This window comes from Amyelois transitella, chromosome 5 (assembly GCF_032362555.1).
Source record: "Amyelois transitella isolate CPQ chromosome 5, ilAmyTran1.1, whole genome shotgun sequence".
NCBI lineage: Eukaryota > Metazoa > Arthropoda > Insecta > Lepidoptera > Pyralidae > Amyelois > Amyelois transitella.
The window spans coordinates 215,630-228,563 of NC_083508.1; positions in this window are offsets into that span (position 1 = coordinate 215,630).

The window sequence follows — 12,934 nt, forward strand, 5'->3', positions numbered from 1 at the left end:
ATAAAACTGTACCTTCTGAAAATTATTCTCAATTCAAATTACTATCTATAAAAGTGTTTCCGATAGCGAAATTAAACGAAATGTTACGTCAAAGGTTATCAGGCCACAGGCCACTGACCTCGTAACACGCTGGCTCGTAAGGTCACTGGGCCAATAGTTCATAGTAGAAGGTTTAGCGAATTTTATATGAACCAATCAATAGAACAATTTCCTTTACATTTTGGGAATGCAGATGTTTTGGTAATGAAAATGGGTTGGACAAACTCACAAGGAGAGTGTGAATGAAACAGTTCGACTGAGAATGTCTAGACGAATGTAACTTGATCAAATTGGAGTCGTACTGGCGAGAGGTCAGGTCAAGTAGGTACCCTAAATTTTCGAGTTTGCATGAAAAGACATATGAATGTGGATAGAGCGAATAAACTAAGAAGGGATCGTGGCAAGTGGAAAGATGTAATCTCTGCCTACCCCTCCGGGAAAAAAGCGTGATTTTTTATATTTAGGTGCGTAATATGAGAAATAATGTACAATATCAAAATTATGTTTATTAACTAACCAGCCAATAAAACCACCAATAACCAATAGAAAAATAGACTAAACCACCTATCAGGCGACTCTTCGCTCTGTCTAACATACATACATACATATAATCACGTCTATATCCCTTGCGGGGTAGACAGAGCCAACAGACCTGAGCGGACAGATAGGCCACGTTCAGCTATTTGGCTTTAAGATAGAATTGAGATTCGAATAGTGACAAGTTGCTAGCCTATCGCCTAAAAAAAGAATCTCAAGTTCGTAAGCCTATCCCATAGTCGCCTTTTACGACATCCATGGGAAAGAGATGGAGTGGTCCTATTCTTTTTTGTATTGGTGCCGGAAACCACACGGCCTAACCCGTAAGGGATATAGACTTGATTATATGTATGAACGTAATAAATTGGCACATCAATATCTTCATAAAATACGGAAGTTTTCGGTAAACATAAAAACTTGTCCACCTAAAGATTCTGAATAGGATCTAATAATGGGTGATTCGTAGCAGGTGTTCGGACAATATCCGCGGTTATGGGGGCATATGAGGGTTTATTCCACTATGTACTAGGTGGTTATCACCTATTACATTATTTTGACTTAATATATAAAGGTGTCAGTGATATTCGCCAGATGAAAAAATATATTTATTTATTTACAGGGATAAGTAACAATTCACACTTAGTTTAAGGGGAAATTATTTTTTTGCATACATACATACATACATATCATCACGTCTAGATCCCTTACGGGGCAGACAAAGCCAACAGTCTTGAAAAGACTGAAAGGCCACGTTCAGCTATTTGGCTTAATGATAGAATTGAGATTCAAGTAATGACAGGTTGCTAGCCTGTCGCCTAAAAAAGGATCCCAAGTTTGTAAGCCTATCCCTTAGTCGCCTTTTACGACATCCATGGGAAAGAGACGGAGTGGTCCTATTCTTCTTTTTATTGGTGCCGGGAACCACACGGCATATTTTTTTGCTTTACAAGTAAACGTCTAAACAATTAGGTATATAGTAAGGCAATAAGTAAACAGAGCTGAAATTTCTGCAATGAGTTAATCAGAAATTAATAACAATGAAATCATCACTGAGTGATTTTTTTTACAAATTAAGGGGATTTTTATAATCATATTTATACTTTATTTTCAATTAGTAAATCTTTTTTATGCGCCTAGTTATTCCGTATTTAAAAAATACATACTTTTTCTTTGGATAATACATGTCCATTAAATGAGTTACAAATATCGTTTTTCATCACTCCGATGTGCATATGAAAAGGTGAACAAAGTCCTCTACTTTATATGTAAAATTATTTCACATGGCAAGTGTTACCGGAGTGACGCAATATTTCCAAAGTAAATTCAGCCCGCGCAAAAAACTATCGCTTTCCCTTTTACGTAATAATAAAAAGCGAAACAGTGATAGTTTTTAGCGCTATAAAAACAGCGTCGCACATTTCTTTCTTTCTTTTTTTACATGCTACAGGGGCAGGCAATCAAAATAGTATACTTTGTTTACTCAGCTCAAATCACCTGGATCCATACGGAATAAAGCTGTATGGGGTCGCGGAGGTCCACAATAAACGCGTAATGATTCAGTGCCGAGTTCGTAACTGTGTGATGAAAAACTAGGTTGTTTATTTGTTTTGAACCCTGATAGAAATAGAAGGTTCTATATTCTGTTGTAAAACAGTGATTGGAAGGCAAACCGCCAAGGGGACCATGTTATTCTTTTTTGACATTTTCAAAAAAGTAATTTTAGACTATTTGTTTTCCGGTTTCCCCGGGGGAACATCTTAATTAGGGAAAATAATGAGAGTTCACGGGAAAATATCATCGGTATGTGCGTAGGAGACTGTTTGTAAAACATTGATTTGTAAGCAATTGGCAGTTGTCTACGCATCGTAGCGTGGGTGCTACGCGTCGTAGCTCGTAGCGTGGGTGCTACGAGGAGTTCTAAGTTTAGATAGTTGTGAAGTTGACGTTGTTAAAGAAAATGCTGCAGTGCAGTTTGTTACCGCTTCTTCTGCAATGCCGCTTTGGAAGCGGCAGTAAACTTAGTTTTAAGTAAGTTATTTGACGTCAACCAATGTTGTGAAACCAAAAGATATGACAATTATTATGTGATATCAAGTATCCCATAATAGTAAATAAAAGTTTTGAATTCTTTTTGTTTGACTTTGTAAAGTAAGATGATTCAGACATTAAATTTATTTTATTATTTATTTATAATTTAAATAAAAATTTACAGCACAATTGGCGGACTGCGAATGGAACCACACGGCACACGTTAACAACTACATAATTAAATAATAAGCGAACGGTTAAGCTATCTTTCAACCAGTTACAAGAGAAAGTTCCTCCTTTGTAACCAAATTTACTGAAATTCAGTGGATTTTAGGCGACAGGTATTAGTATTCATGAGCGTCGTCAAACTTTCCTCATTTCTCCTTCACCGCCCGTGGACTTATGAAGAGGACAAACAATTACACAATTATGTCATAATTACTTGTCGGTCACTTCATTTGCATAAGAGAGAAGAAATATATGTCTAAACCGCTTTATCCATTGTAAAAAAATATCAACTGGATGTATAAATACATTACATACATTATAATCACGTCTTTATCCGACAGTCTTGAAGACTGACATGCCACGTTTAGCTGTTTGGCTTAATGATAGAATTGATATTCCAATAGTGACAGGTTGCTAGCCCATCGCCTAAAAGAGGAATCTCAAGTTTACAAGCTTATCCCTTAGTCGCCTTTTACGACATCCATGGGAATGAGACGGAGTGGCCCTATTCTTCTTTTTTATTGGTGTAACCACACGGCTGTATGTATGTAGTATATAAATAAAAACATTGAAATTATGCACTAAATTCTATCATTAAGCCAAATAGCTGAACGTGGCCGATCAGTCTTTTCAAGACTGTTGGCTCTGTCTACCCCACAAGGGATATAGACGTGACCATATGTATGTATGTAGGTTAAAATTATCAATTTATAACAAATCATTTATATAACAAAATAAATTCGCATTAAGCATTAAGAAAATAATTATACTTCTTATTGATTGAGGTCTAAGTATAGCAGTGGACGTCCTACGTTTGATATGATGATGATGAAAATAAATCTTCTAGTTATCAAAAACTACTACCATCTATTTACTAGGTATTATCAAGTAGTATTTAGGAAGTATTTGCTGTACATACATACATATAGCCACGTCTACATCCCTTGCGGGGTGGACAGAGCCAACAGTCTTGAAAAGACTGATAGACCGCGTTCAGCTGTTTGGCTTAATTATGATATACATATATTTTTATATGTTTATCTATTTACTATTTCGAATTGTATTCGGCTGAGTGCGAGTAGGCGTCTGAGTCCCGTACATAAGCGCCAATCTCATTATTATGCGTTGTTCGCGAGGCATTATCTCACAATGCATGCGGCTTTTCAGATTAGACGGATCGCGTCGGATTTCTAAGCTTTGAGCGAAAAGTCTACACGTTATAATTTTGTTTGCGATAATAAATACTATATAACATTTTCTTGTACTATATTTATAATACAAACAGTGCCGTGTGGTTCCCGGTATAAATAAAAAGAGAATAGACCAGTCCATTTTTTCTTTTCCATGGATGTCGTTAAAGGCGACTAAGGGACAGGCTTATAAACTTGGGATTCTATTTTAGGCGATGGGTTAGCAACCTGTCACTATTTGAATGGAAATTCGCACTTATCATAGAGCTGAACGTGACCCTTCAGCCTTTCCGAGAATGTTGGCTCTGTCTACCCCGCAAGGGATATAGATGGAAATATGAGTGAAATCTTCCCAGTCTGCGATCATATTTCGATGTTTAGATAACGGTACAAGGAATTACGCTTATGTAATCCCTTACCTGATTTACGTTGTCAGGCCAATAAGCTTCCATGCTGGATCGGTTCTCTTATCGTGCATATTGTTAAAGTCAATTAAGGGAAATGCTAAAAATTATTTATTATTTATATTATATATCTATCGGTATTAATAATGAATGCCTTACCTTATGATCAAACCCGCTTAGCTGCAAATATATGCTATAATTAGACTCTGCCTTGAACGCCTTCATACTGAATCAGTGGTCCACTCCATCAACACTTATATTTCTCGTAAAGTATATGAAAATATAATCGCTGATACAGTGTACGGCACGTGAGTTGATAAAAAATTCAACACTATGTAAGCTGCGTAGAAGATTTCTTTTTTATATAAAAAAATACGAGTCCATAACCAAAATAACGTCACACGGTCACGCGCATAATTATTCACGAAACTAATAAGCGTGCGCGCAGGTTCGCTGTCGCGTAGAAACGAAAGAGCTTCGGACGAGTGGAGAAGAGGGTAGGCGCAGGCGCACAATGTTGGTATCATATACTATCTACCTACATTTGTTTTTAAATTTCGCCCTATGAAAATCTGCCTGAGAATACATACATACATATAGTCACGTCTATATCCATTGCGGGGTAGACAGAGCCAGCAGTCTTGAAAAGACTAAAATGCCACGTTCAGCTATATGGCATTATGCTGTATATGACATGCTATAATTTGCAAATACCGATATACATTATAATCACGTCTTTAGCCCTTACAGGGTAGACAGAGCCAACGGAAGGCCACGTTCATTTCTTAAGCTTAATAGTAGAATTGAGATTCAAATAGTGACAAATTGTTAGCCTAAAAGCATCCCAAGATTTTAAGCATTTCCCTTAATTGACTTTAACAATATGCACGAGAAGAGAATCGTTCCAGCATGGAAGCTTATTGGCCTAGCAACGTAAATCAGATAAGGGATTAAATAAGCGTAATTTCTTGTAAAATCGTTATCTTAACATCGAAATGAGATCGCAGACTGGGAAGATTTCACTCATATTTCCATCTATATCTCTTGCGGGGTAGACAGAGCCAACTGTCTTGAAAATACTGAGAGGCTAAGTTCAGCTGTATGCCTTAGATATAGAATTGAAATTCAAATAGTGATAGATTGCTAGCCCATCGCCTACGAGGAGAATCTTAAGTTTATGAGCCTTTTCTTAGTCGATTTTTACGACATCCATGGGAATATATGAAGTGGTTCTATTCTGAAGTGCCCAGAACTGCACAGCACTCATATTTTATAATACTGATTGACATATCTAAAAACAGCACATATGCTGAGTTTAAGGATTTCATATTTTGGTGTAGTTTTTTATGAAGCCTTAAGTATCACTAAAAGAAGGTATCACATCGTTTTACTCGGGCGAAGTTTGGGGTATACTCTAGTGAAATGAAAATTCTAATTATCTAACTTAGTGACCGCCCTCCTCGCAATCACAAAATTTTCTACGAAATCACTGGCAATCTAAAAAAAGATACAATTTCTCAATTTGAAGAAATACAGACATCAAAATAAGTACAAACAAACAATATTAAAAGATTTTTTTGGTTAAATTTAGCTCTGGTATTTGCTCATATATTTTTAATGAAGTGAGTTTATTTCCAGCTGTTATTTATTTCATTTTAATACTAGTCAATTTCTAATTAAGTGATTTGATGCATTTTTAAGGGTTCGGTAGTTAAAGAAAGGTACCGAGTTTCCTCTGTCTGACCCTCCATCTGTCTGTCTGTCGCCACGTTGTATCTCATAAACCATGGTGGCTAGAATGCTGAAATTTTCACAAATTATGAGAGCTAAACAAAATATTACGTGGGGTCTCCATATAATAACCGGGACTTTGTTTCGTATTTTTCCTTAATATTTATAACAGTATCAGGTAGACGCTTAAAATTATTACGGAATATTTACTTGTATATTATCTTTCAAAATAAATAATTATATAACAATAAAGTAATCATTAATGAGGGGCTCCTATACGACGATCATAATTTTTTGGTCGATTTTAATAAATAGTACCTACCAACACCGTATAGTACCGTATAGTACCAATACAGTAACATTACCAAAAATTCTACAAAGTATATAGTTGTAAAGCAGACCATGAAAACATTTTCTCAGCTTATTCCAATTAGTAAAAATGTGAAAGTGAGTTTTTTGTTTGTTACCTCTTTACGCGAAATAAAGCCCCACCTACAAAATATAACATTTTGAAGGTGGCGCTAAATTCTCGTGGGTGGAGCTGTAGACAAAGGCTAGTTAAATATAACTTATAACAAGTTTTAGAGTCAACAGCTGACAATGCAATCGATATCGCTATCATGAGAAACGTTATGATCCAAACCTAGGTATGTAAGTCAAACTATTAAACACACATTTGCAGCTCGAACTGTGCGACTAATGAGAGCTATCTGAGATATGATCCCGAGTTGTCTGCCGCCTTCTCTCCAGTTTCCAACTCCCAAATAAACAGTCCAACTTGCACAGTTTCGGCTACTTGCTAGAACTATATTTTGGACCTATCTAGATTATTTATTAGGTGCAAGTTTAACGGAGTTAAGGTAATACGTAGGAGTAAGATTTAAACTAGTTTTTATTGTTAATATGTAAAGTTTTAAAGACTTTGGACTTAATATAACCTTTCCCGTAAGAATATATTTGTTTATTTAATAACGAGGGCCAAATGACTCCTATGCCATAAGATAAAACGAGTTATTTAAGACAAATTCGTCCACATTTCTATACAAAGTGTGGATAATTGTGAAGTTGGCGTTATTGAAAAAAATGCTGCAGTGCAGTTTTGACCGCCTCTTCGGCACTGATGCAACCAATGTTGTGTTACCAAAAGATAAAATAATTATTAAGTAATATTGAAATGTCCCATAAAAGTTTTTGATTTGAATTTATGCACTTATGCGAAATTTTTAACTCACTATTATCTCAAGACACACATCTCACACATTGGCTGGAATTATCTAATTCTTTATACTGTCTCGGTTACCCGCTAAGTATCTAATTCATTTTTCATTGTTGCTCGTGTTCCACAAAAAAATTTAATTAAACGAATCCTTCCAAGCTATCTTGCAAAGCAAAACTGGGAAGTCGCCAAAGGGCTTCGTGAATTTGTGTTCGGTATTGAATGCCCAACTTTTCATTCCAAAGTTTTAATTGATTCTTCATCGGCGCGACTCACGCCTCTCTTGTACCCAGATCAGCCACCAACAATGTAAGGTCTGTGTTACACTGTGGGAAATTAACTTTTTTTTTTCGTGTTGGGATAATTATGTGAAATGATCCAGAGAGAAATATGATCCACTGTTTGTATTAAAAGCGTTAAAGGTCAAGTTTCTTGTGCTGTGTGCCTCCCGGCACCAATACAAAAAAGAATAGGACCACTCCATCTCTTTCCCATGGATGTCGTAAAAGGCGACTAAGGGATAGGCTTACAAACTTGGGATTCTTTTTTAGGCGATGGGCTAGCAACCTGTCACTATTTGAATCTCAATTCTATCATTAAGCCAAACAGCTGAACGTGGCCACTCAGTCTTTTCAAGACTATTGGCTCTGTCTACCCCGTAAGGGATATAGACGTGACCATATGTATGTATGTATGTACGATCCAGAGACAAATATTATCCACTGTTAATGCTGTTTGTACGAACAGCGTTATAGGTCAAGTTTCTTAAAGGCGAATGTACTTTCGATTCCCTATATATCATATCCACTCAAATCATCGATTCGAAGGGCCATAGATTTAGCGGGCTTTCTTTTTAGTTCACTCTTGACCTGCAGTTCACCTTTGTTTCTATTACCTGTCGCTTTTATAATTTTGATTTGACGATCATATTAATTTTGCGCTCCTACATACATTCATATGTTCACGTCTTTATCCCTTACGGGGTAGACAAAACCCCCAGTCTTGAACAGAAAAGGCACGTCCAGATGTTTGGCTTAATGATAGAATTGAGATTCAAATAGTGACAGGTTGCTAGCCCATCGCCTAAATGAAGAATCAAGTTTATGAGCCTATCCCTTAGTTGTCTTTTACGACATCCATGGGAAAGGTATGGAATGGTCCTATTCTTTTTTTATATTTGTGCCGGGAACCACACGGCGTATGATTTGCGCGCCTCGATGTCGTACACTAGACCTCTGGTGATTGGTCGTTGTTTTCAAGCATTTAATTTTCCGATTTGACATCTTCATACAAATTGAACGAAGCGTACACCAAGATCGTTGAAATATGCTAAAGTAGAACATTTTCCCAATACTTATAATATGACTATGTGCCAGACAGACTGTGACTGAGATCCTACTCAGGGATAAGCCCGCCTTTGTACTGTACTACTGTTATATATTTGCAATGTACCTACTCCAGAATAGAATAGATTAGATTTATTTTCAAAATTGGATACAAGGTATCACTTATTGACGTCACATCACTTAAATCTAATTGTAACCACTACCGCTTCCAAAGCGCATATGTAGAAGAAGCGGCGGAACAAACTACACTGCAGCATTTACACCGGACGTCAATTTACAAATATAGATCTCTTAAATCTTAATCGTGGACGAATGCACATTGTCTACATAAAAAATCTGAATGAAAGTTTATGACTCCTTTAGGGAACAATAAAGCATTTACTTACTTACTAACTAACTGTGTATGTCCGAACCCTTAGTGTTGAAGTTTAAGGCAATTATTCAATCAGTGGGCTTCGATTTCTCATTTCGCTGCTCCTTAAGATAATTTTGTTTTAAAGAAGTTACTTAAAAAGGCATCCGTATAAAATGTTATTGTAATATGAACTTCCGTGATAAAGTATATAGAATAAATTCGTTTTACGCAGAGAACCAACACTAGTAACCATTATAAATAACTAGGTGTGCCCGCGACTTCGTCCGCGTGGAATAGTAATTTTGGGCATCAATGAAGCCCTCAAGGATGAATAATTTTCCCGATTTCTTTTCACATATTCCATTATTTCTTTGCTCCTTAAAGTTGCAGCGTGTTGTTATATAGCCTAAAGCCTTCCTCGATAAATGGTCTATTCAACGCAAAAAGAATTCAATTCGAATCAGTAGTTCCTGAATTAGCGCGTTTAAAAAAACAAACTTTTCAGCTTTTTAATATTAGTATAGATTTCAATGCATAACGCATGAAACATAGCTGTTACATGCATGCCTTCTTTGTGTTATCGAGAGATTTAAATCCGGCAGACAGCAATCCTACCCCTTTCGTAAGACACGCGCGACGCTTTTTACATCGCGCGAAAACCTATCGCCGCGCCGTTTCGCTTTTCATTATGACGTTGAAAGGGACAGGTATAATTTTTTGCGCGATAAAGACTGCGTTGCGCGTGTCATGCTACGGGGCACGATAATTAACATAAAACAGATTAAGTCGTTTCTTACATACATACATACATATGGTCATGTCTATATCCCTTGCGGGGTAGACAGAGCCAACAGTCTTGAAAAGACTGAATGGCCACGTTCAGCTATTTGGCTTAATGATAGATTTGAGATTCAATAGTGACAGGTTGCTAGCCCATCGCCTAAAAGAAGAATCCTAAGTTTATAAGCCTACCCCTTATTCGCCTTTAACGACAACCATGGGAACGAGATGGAGTTGTCCTACTCTTTTTTTCGTGCAGCTTCATTAGCTTAATACATACATACATACATATGGTCACGTCTATATACCTTGCGGGGTAGACAGAGCCAACAATCTTGAAAAGACTGAATGGCCACGTTCAGCTATTTGGCTTAATGATAGAATTGAGATTAGCTTAATAGTTAATTTTATTTAAACAAAAGCAAAATAAATTGATTTTTCATTATTGGTACTCTCACGATAACTGTCTTATCTTGAGGGCTATCTCGTTAATTAATAAATGTCCGAAAATAGCTGCTATCGAAGTTTGAAGGACCACTCGACTACGGTCCGGTCAGTCGAGACCGCTCGCCCACCATAATAAATTTTCTTTTTGTCTATCACAGAAAAATTAACCTAAAATGTAACTAGCATGATATGACGGCCACTGTGGCGCAGCGGTAGTACGCTTGTCTGTGACACCGGAGGTCCCGGGTTCAAATCCCGGCCAGGGCATGATGAGAGAAGAACTTTTTCTGATTAGCCTGGGTCTGATTATATCTATAATCCCCGTGAGGGATAAAGACGTGATGTGATCATATGTATGTATGTATAAGTATTTATTATATATTATAGTATCGTTGAGTTAGTAACATATGTCTCGAACTTACTTCGAGGATAACGCAATCAGTGTAATTTGTCCCGTAAATAATTATATAATTATGATTATTATAAGTATTTATCATAAAATATAGTATCGTTGAGTTAGTATCTTGTAACACAAGTCTCGAACTAACTTCGAGGCTAACTCAATCGGATATAGACGAGCATGTATAAAAAAAATATTCACTTAGAAGTTGGATACAAATTTAGCTTTTAAACAGATTAAGCACTTATAGAAAGTCAATGCGTAACTATATCTTTACCACGGAACCCTAATACGGGACAAAACCAATTCAATTCCTCTTCCTACGCAGTCACTTCCATAACTCATCATTCTCCACACACGCCTTCATGCCACGTTAGTTTTATAAATAAATATACTTGTAGCCTGTCAACAACACGCCAAAAATAATCTATCTGGGAAAAAGATCGGAATAACATACATACGTACATATAATCACGTCTATATCCCTTGTTGGGTAGGCAGAGCCAACAGTCTTGAAAATACTGATAGGCCACGTTCAGCTGTTTGGCTTAATGACAGAATTGGTATTCAAATAGTAACAGGTTGCTAGCCCATCGCCTTTAAGAAAAATCCCAAGTTTATAAGCCTATCTCTTAGCCGCCTTTTACAACAATGGTAATCATCAAATTCATGGAGGAACTATTTACTGCACACATTTTCATGAAACGTTTCAGTAACATAGTTTAAACATAGAAGTATTATATTCGGTTAAAAATTATGGAAGAGGACGAAGTCGCGGGCAGCAGCTAGTGGATATACTTATATACATAGCTTGTTGTCAAAACATCCCAGTATTTTTTTTTTAATTTGTTTTACTTGTTACACTTTAGGTTTGTTTCTTTTAAGATGCATTTGAAAACGTTAAGGTTTTACAAACTTACATACATACATATGTACATATGGTCACGTCTACGTCCCTTGTGGGGTAGACAGAGCCAACAGTCTTGAAAAGACTGATAGGCCACGCTCAGCTATTTGGCTTAATGATAGAATTGAGATTCAATTAGTGACAGGTTGCTAGCCCATCGCCTAAAATGGAATCTCAAGTTTGTAAGCCTATCCCTTAGTCGCCTTTTACGACATCCATGGGAAAGAGATGGAGTGGTCCTATTCTTTTTTGTACTGGTGCCGGGAACCACACGCACCACCGCACTTTTTACAAACTTCTATTAAATTATATAATACTGAAAACTACGCTCGTGACTCAGCTCGACTTTCACATTAACCAATATATACTGCTTCTATAGTCTTATTAATTACATGCTTGTAGTTTATAGTACTTACTTGTAGTTGATGAATACACTGATTTATCCGACGTCGATAGTGAGCGATGCGAGGAGCTCCCACGTATCGACGATATATGTCGATATATCGCCAATTTGTCGATATATCTCGCCATAGCTATTTTAAACTCAGCAAATAAATCGCTCTTGGATGAAACCTCATGTAGCCATCGTTAATTTACATATGCGATGCGCTGACCTAACAAGTTTCAGCGCGATGTGCAGTATATTATCCTCAATGCATCGCAAGGTTGTTGAGTAGTCGGGTTGGTTATTTTGCTAAATCTTTTGACGGCCTTTGTTGCACAGTAGATAGATAGTGCGCTCGTCAGTGCCACGGTATGTCCTGGGCAAGAATCCTGGCCAGGGCATAATGAGAAACGAACTTCTGATCGCCCTGGGTTTTGGATGTTTATCATTTTGTCACCAGAAGATAAACTTCTTGTTATTTTATATAACATGACATATACATATATGTATTTATTAATAAACACAAGTTTTGTTTTGTTGGTATTAGGTACCCTACGGCCCCCTGCAAAAGTAAACGAGGTCAAACGTAGTCGCGGAGCCGCTCCATATAAAAACCTATCCGAAATTAATGCTAGGAATCATATTTACTATGATGATTATTATGAGATGAAATTTATTTATTATTAAAATGAGATTACTTATTTACCTATTAACTTATTCACTCGTTTAGGTACTCATTCACTCATTTACTTGTTCATATTTATTTCACACAATCAGTTATAATTAAATAGGTGGTATAATTGTATACCGCCAGCGTAGGGATGTCGTCAGCATGTCTGTGGTGCAGTTGCCGAGAATCGCAGTTCAGCTAGTTGCGGTTTGGGAACATCTTGTACGAGATTAGTGTTTGCTCTGTGCAATTCCGCTCGGATTGGAAAGGC